This window comes from Prionailurus bengalensis, chromosome E1 (assembly GCF_016509475.1).
Source record: "Prionailurus bengalensis isolate Pbe53 chromosome E1, Fcat_Pben_1.1_paternal_pri, whole genome shotgun sequence".
NCBI lineage: Eukaryota > Metazoa > Chordata > Mammalia > Carnivora > Felidae > Prionailurus > Prionailurus bengalensis.
Genome location: NC_057347.1, coordinates 14,003,445 through 14,025,106, shown reverse-complemented (window position 1 = coordinate 14,025,106; position 21,662 = coordinate 14,003,445). Strand labels below are relative to the sequence as shown.

The 21,662-nt window shown below is 47.0% G+C and overlaps 1 protein-coding gene and 1 pseudogene across 4 annotated transcripts in view; one reads left to right on the top strand and one right to left on the bottom strand.

Moving 5' to 3' along the window:
• RAP1GAP2 (RAP1 GTPase activating protein 2) overlaps positions 1-21,662 on the top strand; it is a 212,747-nt gene that overhangs the window by 42,527 nt on the left and 148,558 nt on the right. The gene's annotated exons all lie outside the window — the stretch shown is intronic.
• LOC122486003 lies at positions 13,625-17,607 on the bottom strand (annotated as a pseudogene).

Sequence of the window (21,662 nt, the reverse complement as noted above, 5' to 3'; positions counted from 1 at the left end):
TTTCCAAATAATCTTTCTCAGTTTACCCTTTGCCCTTAAATTTTATTCTTGTTTTTTAGTACGAAAGTTTAAAATTTTAAGATAGCAAAATCTGTCAAACTTTTCATTTGTGACTTCTTTGTTACTTTTATGCTTAGAAAGACCTTCTCCATCCAGAAAGTTGATGGCGCCATTTATTTATTTATTTATTTATTTATTTCCTTTTCACATTAACTCTTTTCTTTTCACATTAATTCTTTAATCCATTTGGAATTTAGTTGGGATAAGATGAGAGATGAAATTATAATTTTATTTTCCCAGATAATCGGATATGTCATTCCAGCTCTAGACTTCAATTTTTCACTTTCATTACTAAATTCTTATGTATCCAAAGTTATCTTTATGGGTTTCTGTGTGATTCCTACGGCCTGTCTGTTGAATCTTATACTAGCTCAGAGGTGAAAAAGAGCGAGGTTTGCTCAAGTGAACGAGTGAGGCTGGAGCATTGGAAGAGGAATCAGATCGAAAGGGTGGAGGGCCTGGGTGGTCAGGCTTCAGGGTGTGCATTCAATTAGTTTAGCTACAGGGAGATAGTTGGAGGCTTTAAGTGGAGGCCTGGAGCTTTATAGGAAGGTCACTGTGACCGCCTGGGGAGACCCTGAGGGACTCCTTTGGAGCTGATGGACGCGAACCCACAATGGGTCAAGAGAAAGATGAAGGCGGGGGCGCCCGGGTGGCTCTGTTGGTTAAGCGTCTGACTTCAGCTCAGGTCATGATCTCACGGTTCTTGAGTTCAAGCCCCGCGTCGGGCTCTGTGCTGACAGGTCGGAGCCTGGAGCCTGCTTTGGATTCTGTGTCTCCCTCCCTCTCTGCTCCTCCCCTACTCATACTCTGTCTCTCTCTCAAAAGTAAATAAACATTAAAAAAATAAAAAAAAGAAAGATGAAGGCGGCTTCAGGTGTGTTCTCGAAATGGATGGCTAGCTGCAAGGTGCTACAGGGTGGGATCTGCAAGATGTGGAGGCTGGCTGGACTTGGTTGGAAGGAAAGGGGGAAGCCATGGCACATGTCCTGGCATGGCATCTGGATGACCCAGATAATTGTTCTATTAGTCAGGGATTGGTTTTTTTTTTTTTTTCAGTTTATAAAAACTTACATGATGATGGCTTAATATAAAGCTATATAGAATGAATAATAATTTAGCAAACATTGTGTGCTTATTCTGTGCAGCTGCACTGTAGGAGATGCTTTTATATGCATTATCTTGATCTTTACCCAGTCCTTAGGAGATTTGTACTCTGATTCCTATTTCACAGGCGAGGAAAATTAGCCTCAGAGAGGCTGTCACTTGCCTAAGGTCACACAACTGGCAATCTGAGAACAGAACCAGGTTTATGTGTCTCTAAGTCCAAGCTTCTCTTCGCTCTTTGGAGGCTCTTCAGTCACGTGGGGCCCTAACTCTTCCAGGATTGGGATGTGCAGCATCCTAGAAGCATGGCGCACTGGCAACCCCGGGGACCCACTAGCAAGCCCAGGGGCCTGGTTCCTCTTGTCTTTCAGTAGCAGGTGTCCTTGCTTCCTGCTGCCTTCTTTGAGTGCCTCATGTATTCATATGCCCTAGGAGAGAAGATCCGATTGGTCGGTTGGTCATCATCTGATTGGTTAGGACTCTTTGGACATGGCCAGAGTCAAACCACCTTTGTGAAAAGGACTGCCTTGGTTCTTGTGGCTGGGAGGCCCAGGGAGTTGGTCTGTCTGGTTTGGGCATAGCTGGATACCAGGGCTCAGACAGTCCTTCAGACTAGTGTTGTCCTGTGTGTGGCAGTTTAAAGTTAAATTAATTAAGAGGCACCTGGGTGGCTCAGTCGGTTGAGCGTCCGACCTTGGCTCAGGTCATAATCTCAAGGTTTGTGGTTCGGGCCCCACGTGGGGCTCTGTGCCGACAGCTCAGAGCCTGGAGCCTGCTTTGGGTTCTGTGTCTCCCTCTCTTGCTCTGCCTCTCCCCCATCCATGATCTGTCTCTGTCTCTCAAGAATAAATAAAAGTTAAAAAAATAAAAAAAATAATTAAAATAAGTACAATTAAAAATTCAGTTCCGTATTTGCACTAGCCACATTTCCAGTGCTCAATAAGCACATGTGGCTATTGGCTGCTGTACTGGATAGCACAGGTACGGAACATTTCCATCGTTACAGAAAGTTCTGTTAGGCAGCTCTGGTTGAGACAGAAGGCTAGACTTCCATTGGAGATTTTCCAAGGGTTGAACAAGCCCAGAGGTTGTATAGTCTGTGACTTGTCACCTGCTGCAGATATGTTCCTGGACTCCCAGGCCAGGTATCTGAGCTTCACAAATCCAGTGCCACTAGGTGGCGCCAAGGGGGTGGCCAGGAGCAGTTTTCTTTGGCAGGAGGGAGTTGGCACACAGCTCCTGTCTCCTTGGGCCCGGGGACAGGAGCAGAGAGAAGCAGTTGATGTCCAGTTCATTAAGTCCACTGCAATAAGTCATGGGCTCCTGCATTCACACTCAGACATGCACACACAGGTACATGCATTTAGACAGGACCTCGCATGGAGTCATACACACAGTCCCATCTACTCTCAGAAACACAATCCCTGAAAAGCACAGCATGTATGATGCCACATTTCATTATAACAGCAATAAAAATAGCTACCGGTTCCAGAGCACTGGCTTCCTTCCTCATTTCGTCCTCACAACCGTCCCATGAAGTGGTTCTTCCCCTTCTTTCCTTTTTAAAATGGAAGAAGCCAAGGCTCAGGGTGGTAAAGTGACCTGCCCCAGTCATATAGGTGGCACAGGTTGGAGCGGGATTCAACCAGGGTTGTCTGCCTCCGTAGGCTTTGTCATCCTCTTCTCTTGATCGTGCTTAGTTCTGAGCGCAGGCCCGAAGGCAGACCCAGTGTCATGCTCAGACACAGGTTCAGGCATGGAAGGACGGAACTGTGCTCTGCACTCACACAGACGCACATCGATGCTGCTGGTCCCACCGAGGGCACATGGAGTAATGGAGGGAGTTCATACTGGGAGGGAATGATGGTTGCTGCCTTCCAGGAGTATCAGACACAGGTTCTAGAGTGTGCAGTAGACAGGGGTGGTTATGCCTGGTTCCAGAGTATTTGGATGTTGTGGGGATGGAGGATGGGGGTAGGGCTGGCTTCCTGATACCTGGCCCCTGGCACTTTCTCTGTTCACGCTTGAACCCGGACTTCGAGGTACTGTTGTGGAAGCCGCATCAGCCAGGGGCTTGGATGTACTTCCTCTTTCCCTTCTGACCAAGTTAATTTCTGGGCTCATGGGTATAAGAGGGCTCTGTCTGTTCTAAGACAGCTCTGCCTTTCGCGTTTTGGTCTCCTGCTCTGGGAGAGTCCTTGGAGTGAACTGGGACCCAGGCTTTGTCAGAGACGACAGCAGGTCCTGCCTCCCGAATGATGTGGGTTCAGGAATTTGTAAGTGTCTGAGAAAGAAAAGCTGTTGGGATGCTAATCCAGTCAAAAACCCGTGTTTGCCTTTATCTTTTTCTTGATGCTTCACAGTCTGATCTTAGTCAACTGCAAGTCCTGAGCAGTGCTATTGTACCTGCTGTGGTGGGTCTTGAGCATAGAGAATAATGTGGGCTGGCTGTGCACCACACGCTTCCCCTTGGGTTAGCTGTCCAGAACTCACAGCTCACATACCCATTGAGTCAAGGTCAGAAGAGGCAGCCATGTCCCTGAGTGGCTGTGTAATAAATAAGGCAGTTGGAAAGAGTACAAAACAATACTAGAACAATTATTGATTAGACAGAGTGGGGAAACCACACAATTGAAATGGGAAATAGTGCATTGCAAATTCTGTATACAGTGCAGACGTAAGGAGGGTCAGCTACGGAAGAGGAAGAGGAGGTAGGTGTAGATGCCTGTGGCGATTCTGAAAGGTACACCTGGAAGCTTTGAGGCATGCCTCTGTACAGTGTCTAGTTTCTTTTTTATTATTTTTTAACTTTTTAATGTTTGTTTACTTTTGAGAGAGAGGGAGAGAACGTGCGTGCACGCAAGCAGGGGAGGGGCAGAGAGAGAGACAGAATGCTAGCAGGCTCCAGGCTCTGAGCTGTCAACACAGAGCCCGATGCAGGGTTCAAACTCATGGACCCTGAGATCATGACCTGAGCTGAAGTCAGACACTTAACTGACTGAGCCACCCACGCACCCCATGTACAATGTCTAATTTCACCTACATGCCCTTTAAACGTAGACTTGTCAGTAGTCTTTCCCTCACCTGACATGGCAGGGTCCTTTGGCTCACAGGAGGGGGAAGAAGGAGGGGAGAAGAGGAGAAACTTGCCTCATGTAACTAGGTCAGAATTGGCACAGAGAAAGCAGGAATGCGGGGTGTTCATGCCTTAGGGCTGTAAACAGCACTGAGGTCTGATGCAGGAGAGAGAGAGGTGTTTGTTCAGCTCATGAATATTCATTGGGGACCTGCTTTGTGCCAGGCATTGATTTGGGTGATGGGGATCCTGGTTCTGTCCCTCCCTAATGAGGTTCCTTGGATAAACCCCCAAATCCTCTCTGAGCTTCTGTTTTCCCATCTGGAAAGTGAAGATAATGAGAGTCCCTACCTCATAAGGATATTCGAGGACTGAATGAATTCACATGGAAAGTGCTAGCGCAGCCTTTAGTACTCATGTCCATAGCCATTACTGAAGACACTGAGAGTGGTTAGGTGATCCTGGTCCCTGTGCCCAAGGAGCTCACATGTATGGGAGGAGAGAGACATTTAATAGCCAACTGCAAAGTGTGAGGCAATGCCAGTAAAGATGTGGGAGGAGCAGTGAATTCTTCCTTGTGGAATCAAGGAAGGCTTCCTAAAGGAGGCAACATTTGAAAGCTGTAAAGGAATCCCCCAGGAGGGGGATGATAGGGGGTGTTTCCGACTGAGGGCACAACAAGGCAAAGAGCCCGGGGTGGGCGAGTATATGGAGCTGTTTGAGAAACAGTGAGTCAGGTACTGGGGCAGGAGTGGGGTATGCTCAGGGAGGGTCTCCAGTATGGTGCTGAGGAGGTGGTGAGTGCCTGGGTGAGTGGCAGAGAGAGCCCCTGGGAAGGCAGCTTTGGCAGTCCTGGGAAGGGATCTGGGAGGTGAGGAACCTTGTTCCTGAGGAACCTGGAGGTGGGGGTGGGGGCTGGGGCTGGAGGGGAGGGGCCCGGCCATGGCCATGTGTAGGGGATCTTCAGATGAGGTGTGTGGTCCATGTGAGCAGTGTGACAGGAGAGCCCCATAGAAATGGGGGTTTCACGCCTAGAGAATTTGCAGAGAAGGGTCACTGCACTGGGCGTGCAGGAGGGAAACCCAGTTTGCAGGGGAAGATAATGACTGTGGGCTTGAATGGGGAGGAGCTTGTGGGTCATCCCTGTGGAGTTTGAAGCTGGGTTCTTGAGCTCAGCGTAGCTCAGCTGAGTGAATATTCAACCATTCATTCAAAAATGCTTGTTGCCAAGGCCTGTTCTGAGTACAGGTCATGCAAAAGTGGACTGTTAAGATCCAGACAGGCCTCGTGGTACTTTCTAGTGAGGGAGGAAGACAAGAACCCAGGTAGTTTCAGATAATTCCCAGTCCTGGGAAGGAAACACGGTAGTGAGGTGATTAGAGGGCATGACAGGGGGCTACTTTAGGTGAGTAGTCAGGAATAGCCCTTCCATAGAAGTGACATTTAAGTGGAGACCCAAAGGAAGAGAAGGAGCCAGCCACGGGGATATCTGGGGGAAGAACATCCCAGGCAGTGGGAACAGAACGCGTGTGTTGAGGACGGACAGGCTTGGCAGGTGCAAAGATGCTGAAGGAGGGTCAGGAGTGGGATGAGACTTGCCGGCTTGTCTGGGCGGTGGCAAATTGGAAACACACAGTTCTCCCCTGTGCCAGCAGATGGTGCTGTTGGCACAGGCTGCCTGCTCTCTGGGTGGCAGGCCAGGCAGATGGGGAACAGGTGCCTTGACCTCAGGTTTATAACCGGGGATGTGTGCTTTTGCTGTCTGGGGAGATGAGGTCCATGTGAGAGGGAGCCCTGGCCAGGGCCAGAAGAGCAGGTGACCATTTCCTGACTGCTGTGCTCCCTCTGCTGTGCTCTTTTCAGTGTTTCTTTGCTCATCTCCTCTGTTGGGGATTGTTCCGTCCCTGTTTCTTGGTATCTGTGTCTTTCCCATCTCTCTTGGCTTCTCTGTTTTGCTCTCTCCCAGTCTCTTCTCCTCCCCTGTCCCATTGCTCCCTGGTGAAGCTGGTTCCTGTCTGAGAGATTGATTACTTGCTTTCCTGATGTAGCTCAGATAGAGGGAGTGGTGAATTAGGGTCAGAAAGGCACTGTCTTTTATCTCTGTGCCTACCCCTGTTCTTGGGGCTTCAGTTCTCCATGAAAGGAAAGGCCAGAGCTTGGGTAGTGACCCCCATCAACAGAGAATATTTCTGGGGACACTTTACTCCAGGACCCCTTGGGCCCACCTCCCGGTACTTTGCCCAGTGCACCTGTATCACCTCCTTTGAGCAGCAACCTTACGTCATCCCTGACAGTGGGAACGTGGGCTAAGAAGGGAGAACTGGACAGCAGAACAGTTGGCATGAAACAGAAAAAGAGCTCAATATAGACTGTTAGGAAAAGGTCATTTTAGTCGACAGAGATAAAGCATCTACCCCACCTCACATTTAGGACATGCCCTTTGAGTGATTTCTCCATGGAGACTGAACGGTCCCCAACCTGGTGTTGCCCTCCTGGCTGCCATCTGTCAGGATTAAGGCTGTTGGGTGAGCACAGTGCCGAAGAGCTTGGTTTCTTAAAGCCTCCTGCCCAGTGGGAAGTCCAGCTCTGTGCCTTAGGTCGAGACCCTGGGCACATTGCTTAACCTTTCTGTCTCTCAGCTTCTACATCTGTAAAATGGGAATAATACCATAAAGGTGGTCCTGAGGGTTATTTGAGTCAACAAGTGTAAAGTGCCTCCGACAGTACGCATAGCAAATTCAGTGAAATTGCTTGTTATAATAACATTTATTACTAATAATGTGTGTATACTTATAGTATATTAGTGAATAATTGAGGTTAATATAATAACAGCAATAAATCGGTAATGTGTCATTAGTATAATATATAGAGCTTTCTGGTCTGTCTGGAAAATAGGACTGAGACATTTGCTTCCAGAAAACCTCACCTTCCCATCTTGTGCTTATATACAAAAATCATTATCCATGCGTGCAGGTCTGTGTATTTACTGGAAAGGTAACATGACATAACGTTAAAGAAAACATGGGAAGGAGCGCCTGGGTGGCTCAGTCGGTAGAGCATGCGACTCTTAATCTCAGGCTCGTGAGTTCAAGCCCCACGTTGGGCGTGGAGCCTACTTAAAAAAATAATAAAAAAAAATAAAAGAACTGAAAGAAAACACAGAAAAGTGAAGCAGAAGGCTCCTGTAGTTAATCTTCTCTCCCTAACAGAAATTTTTTCCAGGTTTGCATTGACATAGGCCAGTGGTTATCAAAGCGGACCCCTGGGATACTTGTTAAAAATCGGATTCGTCGCCTTTGCCTCAGACTCGTTGAATTGGGATTTGGGGGGACCTGCAGCTCTCACGAGGCCAGTGACTTAGGCACACAGGGTGTGGGGCTCCCCCTGGGAACCCTGAGTGTCAGTGCTTTCACCTGTGCTGTCAGCCATCCTGGTCACCGGAAGGCTGGTCACCAGCCCTCAATTGTCATTGTCCTGAGACCCATGTTTGGGACAGGTGTGGAGGAGCGTCCCGAGGGAGGCAGCCCATGGACTGCCCAGCAGCCTGGTCTCCAGGGCATCAATACAAGAACTGATCGCCTATTAGTGAGCATTTAGGTTGCTTCAAATTCTCTGTCCCCAGAAATGCCCATGGCACAACCATTTTGGTGCATGTAGTTTCTTGCATGTGCAGAACTTATTTCCTTAGGATATATATTCCCAAGGATGGAATAACTGACCCAAAGGGTCTGGACCTCTGTTTTTATGACTGTTGCTGAGTGTTTCCACGATGCTGTTTAGAGTATCGTGGTTATCCTGGCTGGTGCTACGTAGTTAGTCGTAAATATCTTTCGAATGGGAGATGTATTTACATGTATTTGGTTTAAAAACCAAATTGACACAAGAATATATATGGTGAGAATTTTGCTCTTACTCCAGGTGCACCTAGTCGCCTCCTTCCTGAATCCACTTGAGGTTCTTTCCCACGCTTCTGTTTATATTTTCTATATAATATGAACGTATATTCTTTGTACCCCTATTTTGTACATAAAAAGTAGTATCTGACACAACACTGGTTTACATTCTTGCTTTTTTTTTCTTTTTTAAAGTTTATTGATTTATTTTGAGAGAGAGAGTACCCACAAATAGGGGAGGGGCAGAGAGAGAGAGAGAGAGAGAGAGAGAGAGAGAGAGAGAGAATCCCAAGTGCGCTGTTAGCATGGAGCCCGATGCGGGGCTCCATCTCATGAACCGTAAGATTGTGACCTGAGCTGAAAACAAGAGTCAGACACTTAAGCATCTGAGCCACCCAGGTGTTCCTGCGTCTTGCTTTTCTCACTGCAGCATATATCTTGCAGGTCTTTCCATAGCCTTCCATCGAAAGCTTCTTATCCCTCCTCCTCCTCCTCCTCCTCCTCCTCCTCCTCCTCCTTTTCTTATAACTGTGTGGTATTTCACTGTGTGGATTTACTTTTAGAAATTGGTGATTCTTTTTAGAAGCTTAATTTTATATTACACAAGTAATATAAGAACACATTAAAGAAAAGCCCAGACCATTACTCTGCTGTCCGGATCCTGTCTCACCTCTCTGCCCCTCTCCTGCTCATATGCAACCACATGCTCTCTCTCTTGAAAATAATAAAAACAAAATCAAAAACAACCCCAGATAAATTAAACGTAAAATCTCCTGTTGCCAGCAATGCCACTCCCTTCCTCTCTTCCCCAGAGTAGCCACTTTTCAGAATCTGGTACATGTTTTTTTACATATTAAATATTTTTATGTGCATCTTTTAAAAAAATTTTTTATTTATTTTTTAGAGCGAGAGAGAGAGAAAGTGTGAGTGGAGGAGGGGCAGAGAGCGAGGGAGACACAGAATTTGAAGCAGGCTCCAGGCTCCCAGCTGTCAGCACAGAGCTCAATGCGGGGCTCAACTCATGAACTGTGAGGTCATGACCTGAGCCGAAGTCGGACGCTCAACCGACTGAGCCACCCAGGTGCCCCTATGTGCATCTTAAGTAACCATAGATGTTCGTACATATAGACTTAGCTCTTTCTTGTATTTCGTTGGATAGTAGCTAGTTTGTGACTATATCACATCCTACTTACCTGTTTCGTCTCTAAATGAGAGAAATGTTTCTACTATTTTTTTTTTACTCTTACAGAAAGTGCTCCAGTGAACATTCTTGTACTTGTCTCTGGACACACCTGGGAATGTTTCTCTAGACCTGACCAAATCTTAGCGGTGATACTGCTGGGGGTAGGGCAGGTGACTTATTTTAAGCATACTGCTAGATTGCTGCCAGCTTCTACACCCACCATTGGTAGGTTTTACTTGTCGCCAGTTTGTTGGGTTAGGCATCCTCTTTGTTATGACTGCATGTCTCTGGCTCACCCTCCAGTGTCTCTCCAGATGTTGGTTGCCCTCCATACCTGCCGCGCAGAGCAGCACAGTCCTGTCTCAGTCAGCGGACTGTTGCCTTCTGCAGTTCCTGCACCTGCCTGAGATCTTTGCAGGAAGGTCTTTTGCTGAGAACGTCCTCCACCTCTCTCTGTTCAGAAGCCCCAGGAATCCAGAAAGCTTTAGTGACGAGAGATGGCTAGCAAGTTGATGTGAACCTGAATGCAGTGACCTCCCAGCCAAGTTCACGGGCGCTGGCCTTCGCTTTTCATTCCTTCACAGTTAGAAGGCACCAGTCCTGCCCTGTGGGTTCTTCGGGGAAGCTGAAGCCATAGCTCGGAGCCCGGATGCATTTCCTTTGCTGATTAAGCTGGGAGGCCAGTTCTCATTGGGCTAGTCCGGGGGTGTTGTCTGCCTATCTTAAGGTCACGTTCTAAGCACTGGGTCCCCTGAGAGGCCTAGAATCGTGCAACTGGGGAGAAAGAGGGTGACCTAGGAGACAGTTCCTGTCATCTCTGCCTTAGAAGAAGGACCTTCTCATCTTGGCCCTGTCTTCAGTTCTTAACCCCTTCACTATACTGTCCCATCCATCCAAATGCTCCTGCAGCATCTTGTGGGTGTATGTAGAAGCTTCAGTCCTCATCTTACCCCTGAGAAAACAGACTAGGGAAGGGACCTACAGATAATGAGAGGACAGATCTGGTCCGGAAGCTGGTTCTGCTGACTCTGGCCCAGTGCTCTTTGCACACCAGTCTGCTGTGTTGTAGAATGCATGCATGCATGTGTGTATACACGTGGTTGCTGCACATGCACACATATGTATGTGAAGATTTTTTTAAGCTTATTTTTTATTGAGAGAGAGAGAGAGAGATTGAGGATCCCAAGCAGGCTCCACCCTGCCAGTGCAGAGCCCGACGCGGGGCTCGATCCCACCAAATGTGAGATCATGACCTGAGCCCAAATCAAATATCGGACACTCTGGGGTGCCTGGGTGGCTCAGTTGGTTAAGCGGCCGACTTCGGCTCAGGTCATGATCTCACGGTCCGTGAGTTCGAGCCCCGCGTCAGGCTCTGTGCTGACAGCTCAGAGCCTGGAGCCTGTTTCAGATTCTGTGTCTCCCTCCCTCTCTCTGACCCTCCCCTGTTCATGCTTTGTCTCTCTCTGTCTCAAAAATAAATAAATGTCAAAAAAAAGAATTAAAAAAAAATCAGACGCTCAACCCACTGAGCCACCCAGGCGCCCCTGTGTGTGCAGATTTGAGGGCAGGGATAGGCAAGGGTGATGTGGGTTTTTTTTTCAACATTTTGTTTAGAAGATTACCAGTCTACGCAAAGATCAGAAGAATAGTACAGTGAACACCTGTATTCACCCCAGTTCTCCAGTTATTTACATTTGACAGTTGTTGCCTTTCTCTCTTTCTCTGCGTAATGAGGGTGAGAGGCAGAGACAAGTTGCAGACGTCATGACACCTTACATCTAAGTACTCACCTAAAAACTCCCTGAAATAATACCATTCTCTGACATAAGCACAATACTATCATCACATGTAAACAAATTAATATTAACTTAATATATAGTCCATATCTAAATGTTCCCAGTTCTGAGTTTGAATATGGACTGCATATTAGGTTATATTATTGACCACTTCTTTTTCTTATTTTTTTATTCTTAGAGAGACAGCACAGATGGAAGAGAGGGGCAGAGAGAGAGAGAGAGAGAGAGAGAGAGGGAATCTCAAGCAAGCTGTGTGTTCAATGCAGAGCCCAACATGGGGCTCGATCCCATGACCTTGGGAGCATGACCTGAGCTGAAATGCAGAATTGGACGCTCCACTGACTGAGCCACCCAGGCACCCCTATCATTGACTTATTGTTAATGGTCACTTACTGCACTTCGTTGTGACATCTTTTTAGTCTCTTTAAATATAGAACAGCAGACTTGGCAAAGTTGTTTTATAGAATGTCCCACATTTTAGATTTGTCTGAATGTCCCCCACTCCCCTATTTTTTTCCTTTTTACATTTTCCTTGAATAGTCCTTGATTTTATTGAAAAAAGATGACACGAGTGAACTGCATGCTGACAGCAGAGGGAAGGGAGATATTTCTGTTTTATCTGCAGGGTCAGAATTGTGCCCATCTGCTTTCCCCTTGGTAGGGTCAAGAGGACTCTGCACAGACTGTCCCCAAGACTGTCACTGATTGGGTGGGTTGGTGCATCCAGGTGTGTCTGTGTTGGAGAAGCAGCTCCAGGGGTTCCTCCTGGGAAGGCTTCTCCATGGCCCACCTTGCGGATACTCCCCTGGGGTGAGGGAGTGATGTGGCCTTCTTACTTTTCCCCCTCATGTGTTTCCTTACCTGTTGAGTACAGATCTACGTTAATTAACTAGGTTATGAATTTCAAAAATCTAACTCAGATTGGCTTAAGAAAAAAAAAACCACACAAAAAGGAAAAGCACATAAGAAAACCATCTTGTAATGGATACCTTTACGAAAACTTGGCTTCAGGAATGGCTGTATCCAGGTGGGTCAGAAAATAGACAATCTGCTTGTTCCCATCTCTTGGCTCTGGTTTCCTCTACATTCACTTCATTCCTAGGCAACTTTCCTCTCATAAGACAGCCACCGACTTTGGAAACCCCAGGGGTTGGTAAGCTTCTTCTTCCTATGGAGCCAGCAAAAAAAATCAGGTGTTCATTCTGAACCAACTAGGTTTACGTGTCCATGCCTGAAGCAATCACTGTGGCCTAGGGAGTGGAATCCGTGGATTGGTCAGGCCTGGCCCACATACCCACCTCAGAGTTTGGGATGGGTAAATTGAGAGAGATAATCCCACCTGAATCACAAAAAGCAACTGTGGTGTCAAAGTGTTTCCCAAGGGAAAATCAACGTCTGTCAACCAGAAGAAGGGCCTGGGTACTGAGCAGGCAGAAGGCTGGTGATAGGCATGGGGAGCCTCTGCCCTGTCATCTCATCTCCTGGGCTCTCCAGTACTCTTCATTTTGGATTTTGTGGGAGTCAGCGTCTATAGGGGGTGGGTCAGTATCCATTTGTGGCTGGGTCCCAGCTCTGCTTCTCAGTAGCCATGTAATTCTGGACAGAAGTAGTAACCTCTCTGGTCTTAGTTTACCCATCTAGCAAATGGGGAGGATATTAATATCCTTTCCGTGTAGAGCTGCGGGTATCCAGGGGAATAACAGGTGTGAAAACGCCTGCACCCAAGGGAATGGTGTTCATTACCCTCTGAGGTGGTTCTCCTGCTTGGAGTGGGCAACGCCTGCCGTCAAAACTTTCCTGGACAGCTGAGATGGTGGCCAGCACCAGGCCATGGGCCCCTCGGGATGGGTGGGGTGATTTTCTCCACAGAGGACCATGGCGCTGTCCCACGAGGGGACCATCCAAGCCCTTTGCTCATTCTCCGAGTTCCAGATGAAATAAGGAGGAAGGTGGACATACGTGGAATGGCGCAGCTGTTCCAAAATTGGAACTGGGAAGGGTGACATTGGGTGGTACAAGGATACAGATTGCCTGACACTGGTCACCAGAGAGAAAGCCGTTCTCTTTTCAGTTCTCTTTCAGTGTTCCTTACAACCTCAAGGAGATAATCTAAGCTACGTGCTGAAATTTTTTTAATTAAAAAAAAATTTTTTTTTTTGAAAGGGAGAGAGAGAGCGAGGTCACGAGCGGGGGAGGGGCAGAGAGACAGGGGACAGAGGATCAGAGGCAGGCTCCATGCTGACAGCAGTGAGCCCGACGTGGGGTTCAACCCAAGAACCACGAGATTATGACCTGAGCCGAAGTCAGATGCTCAACTGACTGAGCCGCCCAGGTGCCTTTGTTGAAATATTTTCCTTTGTAGTTCTTTTTTTTTTTTTTTAATGTTTGTTTATTTTGAGAGAGAGAGAGCGAGCTAGAGCGAGCAAGTGGGAGATGGGCAGAGAAAGAGGGAGAGAAAATTTCAAGCAGGTTCCGAGCCGTCAGCACGGAGCCCGCCACAGGGCCTGAACTCCTGAACCGTGAGATTATGACCTGAGCCGAAATCAAGAGTCGGATGTTTAACGGACTGAACCGCCCAGGCGCTCCTCCTTTTGTGGTTCTTAACTAGCGGGGCATTCCACTGCACCGCTGTTGATGTCATCTATGATGTCATGAGGGTGGCGGCCATCAACATTACAGCCCACAGATTGGGCAGTCCCCAGGCTCGCCCTAATGGTTCCATAGCGTTCTCTGGCTGAAGATTGATGCCACGTCTGTTGGGCGATGTTGACAGCCTCATCAAAAGTGATATTCCCACTGTGCTTAATGTTTTTCTGCTTCTTTCTGTCTCTTGGCGGATCCTTGAGGGCTTTGATCATCAGGGCAGAGGCAGAACGTATCACTTCAGTCTGGGCCTGTCTGTTCTGAATCATTTCACTGCACTTCTCAGACCCTTCCAATCATTGGTTGCCTTGGTGATGTCATCACCAACCCTTTTTGGAGACAGATCCAGGAGGCTGATTTTGGGGGCCACGGCAGATGGACATGGCACCGACTTCCCACCGGTGCGTTACAGGTATACGGCTTTGATCCCATTGGGGTCGAACTTAGGAGGCAAAGTGGAGGCGGCTGGTGTTGCATGAACCTGGATTCAGGACAACCAGAGACACTTGCACCTTCGCCACCTCTGCGCTGAAAGCCAAAAACCATCGTATTTACTTTTTTAAAAATAGACTTTGGGACAGTTTCCGATTTACCAGAAAATTGAGAGTTCTCATTTACCCCGTAACACCATTTCCCCTATTATTAATATCTTGGGTTAGTGTGGTACATTTGTTATAATTAATGAACCAATATTGATATATTATTAATTTAAAATTTGAGAGCGATAAAGAGACAGTGTGTTGAGGGGAGGGGCAGAGAGAGAGAGAGAGAGAGAGAGAGAGAGAGAGAGAGAGTGAGAGAGAGAATCTTAAGCAGACTCTTTGCTCAGTGTGGAGTCTGAAGTGGGACTCCCTCCCACGACCCTGGGATCATGACCTGAGCTGAAATCAAGATTCGGACCTCAACCCACTGAGCCACTCAGGTGCCCCTATATATTATTATTAACTAAAGTCCATAGGTTATTCAGATTTATCTTAGTTTTCCCTAATGTCCTTTTTCCTGTTCTAGCATCCCTTCCAGATACTATATTACATTTAGTCGTCATGTCTCCTTAGGTTCCTCTTGGTTATAGTAGTTTCTCAGACTTTGCTTGATTTTTGAGAGTTTTCAGGAATACAAGTTGGGTAGATTCTAGGGTGTCCCTAGGAAAAAAAATTGGGATTTGCTGGATGTTTTTCTCACGATTAAACTGTGGTTACAAGTTTTGGGGAGGTAGACTGCCATTTTCATCACGTCATATCAAAGACACATGCTGTCAACGTGATTTATCACTGTTTTTCTTTTTTAAAAATTTTAATTCCGGTATAATCAACATACAGTGTTATATTAGTTTCAGGTATACAATATAGTGATTCAACAGTTCTATATGTTACTCAGTGCTCATCATGATAAGTGTACTCTTAATCCCCTTTATCTACTTCACTCATCTCCTTGCCCACCTCCCCTCTGGTAACCAATTTGTTCTGTATAATTAGGAGTCTGTTTCTTGGTTTCTCTCTCTGTCTCTTTTTCTCATTTGTTTTGTTTCTTAAATTCCATTTATGAGTGAAATCATATGGATTTGTCTTTCTCTGATTTATTTCACTTAGCATTTTATCCTCTAGATCGACCCGTGTTGTTGCAAATGGCAAGGTTTCATTCTTTTTTATGGCTGAATGTTATTCCATTGTATCTACCACATCTTTTTTATCCATTCATCTCTCTGTGGACACTTAGGTAGCTTCCATATCTTGGCTGTTGTAGGTAATGCTGCAGTAAACACAGGGGTGCATATATCCCTTTGAATTAGTGTTTTCATACTATTTGGGTAAATACCCAGTAGTAGAATTACTGGATCGTATGATAATTCTATTTTGAATTAAAAAAAAAATTTTTTTTTTTAACGTTTATTTATTCTGAGACAGAGAGAGACAGAGCATGAATGGGGGAGGGGCAGAGAGAGAGGGAGACACAGAACCGGAAGCAGGCTCCAGGCTCTGAGCCATCAGCCCAGAGCCCGATGCGGGGCTCGAACTCACGGAACGTGAGATCGTGACCTGAGCTGAAGTCGGACGCTTAACCGACTGAGCCACCCAGGCGCCCCTATTTTGAATTTTTTGAGGAACCTCCATACTCTTTTTCCACAGTGGCTGCACCAGTTTGGAGTCCCACCAATAGTGCATGAGGATTCCTTTTTCTCCACATCCTCACCAACACTTGTGGTTTCTTGTGTTTTTTGGTTTTAGCTGTTCTGTTCTGACAGGTGTGAGGTGGTATCTCATTGTGGTTTTGATTTTCATTTCCCTGATGATGGTTGATGTTGAGCATCTTTTTGTGTGTCTATTGGCTATCTGGATGTCTTCTTTGGAGAAATGTCTGTTCATGTCTTCTGCCTATTTCCTAATTGGATTATTTGTCTTTATGGTGTTGAGTTGTATAAGTTCTTTAAATGTTTTGGATACTAACCCCTAATTGAGTATGTCATTTGTAATACCTTTTCCCTTTCCATAGGTTATCTTTTTATTTTGTTGATGGCTTTCTTTGCTGTGTAGAAGCTTTTTAAAAAATTTTTCTTTAATGTTTATTTTATTTTTGAGAGAGAGAGAGAGAGAGAGAGAGAGAGACAGAGCGTGAGCAGGGGAGGGGCAAAGAACGAGGGAGACACAGAATCCGAAGCAGGCTCCAGGCTCTGAGCTGTCAGCACAGAGCCTGACATGGGGCTCCAGCCCACGAGCCATGAGATCATGACCTGAGCTGAAGTCGGATGCTTAACTGACTGAGCCACCCAGGCGCCCTGCTGTGTAGAAGCTTTTAATTTTGACATGGTCCCAATAGTTTATTTTTGCTTTTGTTTCACTTGCCTTAGGAGATAGATCTAGAAAAGTGTTGCTGTGGCCTATGTCAGAGAAATTATTGCCTGTGTTTTCTTCTAGGATTGTTATAGTTTCTTGTCCCACATTTAGGTCTTTAATCCATTTTGAATGTATTTTTGTGTATGGTGTAAGAGTCCAGTTTCATTCTTTTGCATGTTGCTGTCTAGTTTCCCAACACCATTTGTTGAAGAGACTGTCTTTTGCCATTGCATATTCTTGCCTCCTTTATCGAAGATTAATTGACCATATAATCATGGGCTTATTTTTGGGCTCTCTGTTCCATTGATCTGTGTTTATTTTTGTGCCAGTGCCGTACTGTTTTGATGACTACTGCTTTGTAGTATATCTTGAAATCTGGGATTGTGATACTTCCGGTTTTGCTCTTCTTTTTCAAGATTGCTTTGGCTATTTGGGGTCGTTTGTGGTTCCATAGAAATTTTAGGATTCCTTTTTCTAGTTCTATGAAAAATGCTATTGGTATTTAAAAAGATTTTGGGGGGTGTCTGGGTGGCACAGTTCATGAAGCATCTGACTTCGGCTCAGGTCACGATCTCGAGTTTTTTTAATGTTTTTACTTTTTGAGAGAGAGAGAGAGCGAGCAAGCATGAGTGGGGGAGGGGCAGAGAGAGAGAGAGGGAGAATCTGAAGCAGGCTCCAGGCTCTGAGCTGTCAGCACAGGTCCCTACGTGGGGCTCGAACTCACCAAGGGTGAGATCATGATCTGAAGTCGGACGCTTAACCCACTGAGTCACCCAGGCACCCTTGCTGTTAGTATTTTTGATAGGGATTGCATTAAAATCTGTAGATTGCTTTGAGTCGTTGGGACATTTTAACAATTTTTGTTCTCCAATCCTTGAGCATGGAATACCTTTCTATTTGTTTGTGTCGTCAGTTAGCATTACTTATCACTGTTGATGCTGGCCATGATCATCTGGCAGAAGTAGTATTTGTCAAGGTTCTCCTCTGTAAAGTCACTCTTTACCCTCCCCGCCCCCATCCACAGTGTACTTTTTGGAAGGAAGTCACTATGCACAGCTCACACCTAAGGAGTAGGGTATTATATGTCCTTTATAGTTACTTCTGCTTCTGGGAAACAGTTATATCCAATTATGGTGTTAGCATAAAGTCTTTTACAAATACTAATTTAAAAAGTAAGTTGGTTGCAAGAAAAGTATTAAGTAGATAAAAGTAATGAGAGGTATATGAACGTTTCCAAAATCAGAAGAGCCATCCTTGAATGATGTTAGAGAAACTCTGGAGGTAGGAAGATATTGAGAGTATGGTCTGGTAAGATACACAGACCTCCTCATCTGTTCCCAAAGTCTCCTTAAGACAGAACTGGAAGCAGGTGTATATTCATGGGCAGTGACAGATGTGACTTCTGAGAAGTCCCAGCCCCAGCCCGGAAGAGCTACAGCTTCCCCAGGGCATGGGCACGGTGACTCCTTGGGGCGCGACCTTTCCCGTCTCCCTTCTCTCCTGGCCCTCCTGCCCCCACCACATTTCTTAAAGCCCCCAGAGACTTGGGGGAGGGGCGGGGGGCCTGTGGCAGCACCCTGTACAGTTGGGCTCTGAACAGGTGTGACTGTCAAACCTCTCCCCAGCCTGAGGTCAGGAAGGCCCTGCTGTGAACATTCACTCCACAACCGGGTGGGGTGGTGGTGGTATTCGTATCCTTCCCGTTTTCACAGTTGGGGGAGGGACCTGTCTAGGTCGGCAGCTGGTCAGGGCCAACACTGAACAAACTCAGTCTGAATTTGGGGCCCACGTTTGGGTAACAGGTAGGGATTTGACTTCCCACGCTTGGGTGTGAAAGAAGTTACACGCTTATTTTTCTAAAAATACTTAAAAAAAAATCCCTCTGGGGTTGGCAGGAAATACAGTATTTTTGGAGCCCTCCCCTCCCTAGGTTGTCTAAAAGCTGGGGTGGCTTTCAGGTGCTGTGAAAGAGACCTTGGAGTTGGAGCCACTGCCTTGCAGTTGCTAGACTCACAAGGCAGTGCTAAGTTGGGGCAGGGCCCTAAGGAGACATCCTTTTAGCCACCCCTCCTGAGTTTTTGCACCTCATCTGAGTTTGTGAGGGGGGGAAGGGTGGGTTTCCATCCCTGGGACCTCAGGGCTCTGCCTTCCCCTATAGCCAAACCAGCTTTGTCAAGTCAAAAGCCTAAATAAAGGTCTTCTGGGGCCAAGGAAGCTCAGACTCCAGGATGCAGGATCCTCCTGGTGGGGTACCCTTCCTTACTTCCTTCTTAACCCCCTTCTTTTCCCCTTCCTCCCCTCCTTCCTCTGTTCCAATAATGTTTCCTGAGCGTTAGAGTGTGTCAGATGCCAATCTGGGTGCAGGGTGGGGTGAGGGGAAATGGTGGCAATGTCTGAGACATACACAGTGTCTGCCTCTCCAGGGTTTACATGCCGCTGGGGCGAAAAGACCAAAACACAAGTAAACAGACAAATCAATTTAGAAAAAAAACAAAACCCAGCCAGAATCACAGTAACCGAGGGATGTGCTCTAGGTGAGTGCTCAAGGACGGCCTCTCTGGGGAGGGGCATTCTTTTGGGGCAGATCAGCAGCTGAGAAAGCAGCTCTGTTAATTTCCCCATTGGATCCTTTGGTTACATTACACTCTCAATTAATTGTCCTGCCTGCACCTACTGTGGTGCATCTCCCTGCCTTGCGGGGGCCGAGTGGGTTGCAAGTGTTTCTGCTCCAGACCCCTGTTCTCCCAGCGTCATGAAGGGAGTCATTCTCGTATCTGACCTGGGGCCACACGAAGGTCGCTGATGGCTTTGCCTGAAGACTGTCCTAGGACATGCTTCCCTACATGTTCCCTGCCATGACAGGCTTGACGGATGGTGTTCACACAAAGCTGGCTCTTGAGCTCGGGTCCCCATAACCTTGAAAGTGCTCTAATCTATTAAGAAGAAGGGAATAATTGGGAAACCTTGGTCCTTCAGTTATTAGCTGCAACCCATCATTTGTGACCCATGCAGCCTCTGATCCTGCCTTGTGACTGACTGAGTGAAGGGGGCTGGGGCGGTGGGGGGGGGGGAATGGATGGAAGCAAAGAATTTAGAGCCTCGGGTAAAAGGAACACGGCCAGTGCCCTGTTTTGAAAGCTGCTCTGGGACTTGGGGGGGTGAGGGTGAAGAGGGTGGGAACTAAGTGAGGTTCTCCCTAAGGGTGAAGGGGTGTTGAGTATCAAAAGAGCTTAGATGACAACAGGAGTAACACAGGCTAGACAGCTGGAAGGACTTTCCCAACGGAAAGAGTGGAAGGGCCCCAGAAAGCTGGCCTGGTAGAAAGTGTGCCAAGTGCAGACACAGCTGCTCAGCGGGACCCTCAGGGCTGGGCCCCAGTGGGGAGTGGGGGCGAAGCTCAGGGAATCTGTTTCAACAAGGAAGATCAGCTTCATGTTTGTCTTTGAGGCTAAGAGGACTTAATGTCAGAGTGGGAAAGAGCTGTTCACACGTCAGTGAGTTCCAGTCCTGGGTCCATTGTGAGGGAGCCGCCTTTCAGCTGAGCAGAAAAGCTTTGATTACACCCACCAATGGGGGCAATTTCCTCTAGAAAGGAGTATCCATCCCAGAGAAGCAAGAGATTAGTTCAGACAACAGAAACAAAAAATGAAGATTTATCAGGAATCATGTAGACGGGGCCATAACCTATGAATTTTCTGGTTGACCGGGCGCGTGAGCTGTCTGCAGTCTGCACAGGGATCCTCCTATTGTTGACCCAGAGGTGAAGTTGGTGCCCCTGCCTGGTCTGGTACCAGCTTGCACACTGTGCTTGGGATGTCATCCCTGTACACGCACACGTGCACACACACACACACACCCTGGTGGAGCGTGCAGGGAATGCAGACTGCGTGGGCACCTAAATTCTAGCATGAACCGAGGGTGTCTGTGTGTGTATCAGTTAAACAGTTGCCTGCTTGTACATAGCAGTGCCTCGGTCTTCTTAAAGACTCTTGCATCTGGCAAATGAGTGCAAGTCAGAAGCAAAAAGGGAGCCAAAGAGAGGTTCTAGAGTAAGTGTCAAAACATTAAAAAAAAAATTAAAAAAAAAATGGGGCGCCTGGGTGGCTCAGTCGGTTAAGTGTCTGACTTCAGCTCCGGTCTTGATCTCACAGTCATGAGTTGGAGCTCTGTGTTGGGCTCTGTGCTGACAGCTCAGAGCCCAGAGCCTGCTTTGGATTCTGTGTCTCCCTCTCTCTCCTCCTCTCCCCTGTTCGTTCTCTGTCTCTCTCCCCCTCTCTCTCAAAAATAAGTAAACATTAAAAAAAAAATTAAAGTAAGGGTCAGAAAGAACACTCCTCAGGTGCTCACTGTTAGAAATAAGCCCATGGACCAATCAAAGGAGGGGCGCAGAGACTTGGAGCACAGTGAAGTGAGGCTTTAATCAACATTCTTGCAGAAGCGGATATCTGATGGACAGGCACACTCAGGGCAGTTACAGCAGACAGTTTATCTCCCAGCATGCAAATCCCTCCCCCGGTTCTTCATTGACTGAGTACTATGCCCACGTCAGGCAAAAAGTAGTCTGATTGGAACAAAGGTACATTTCCTGAGGTGATGCAGAGACTTTCAGTCCCTCCTTCCTTTGTTCTTTGGTGCATGCTCATTGCAAAGCCGCAAAAATAAGCCTGCAAAAATATGTCCTTGAAGCGGAAAGGGGAAGAAGAACCAGAAAGGAAGTGTCTAAGGGTTTGGGACTCCATTGTGTGTGTGTCGGGGGGTGATTTGTACCTATTTCCAATAGGTTGTAAACCTATTGTTAATTAGACAGCACAGCTTTTATTTGCTATTTCTCAGAATGAATCATCTCCCTTACTTCTCACACTCACACTCATCCTAATTTTTGTCAAGCTTAGTTATTTGTTTTCCCTGTGAACAGTCTCCAAGTGAGGACTCAAAGCAGTACAGTGCAGGGCACCGGGGTAGCTCTGTTGGTTGAGCATCAGACTTTCGGTTTTGGCTCAGGTCATGATCCCAGAGGTGTGGGATTGAGCCCCATGTCGGGCTCGGTACTGAGCATGGAACCTGCTTAAGATT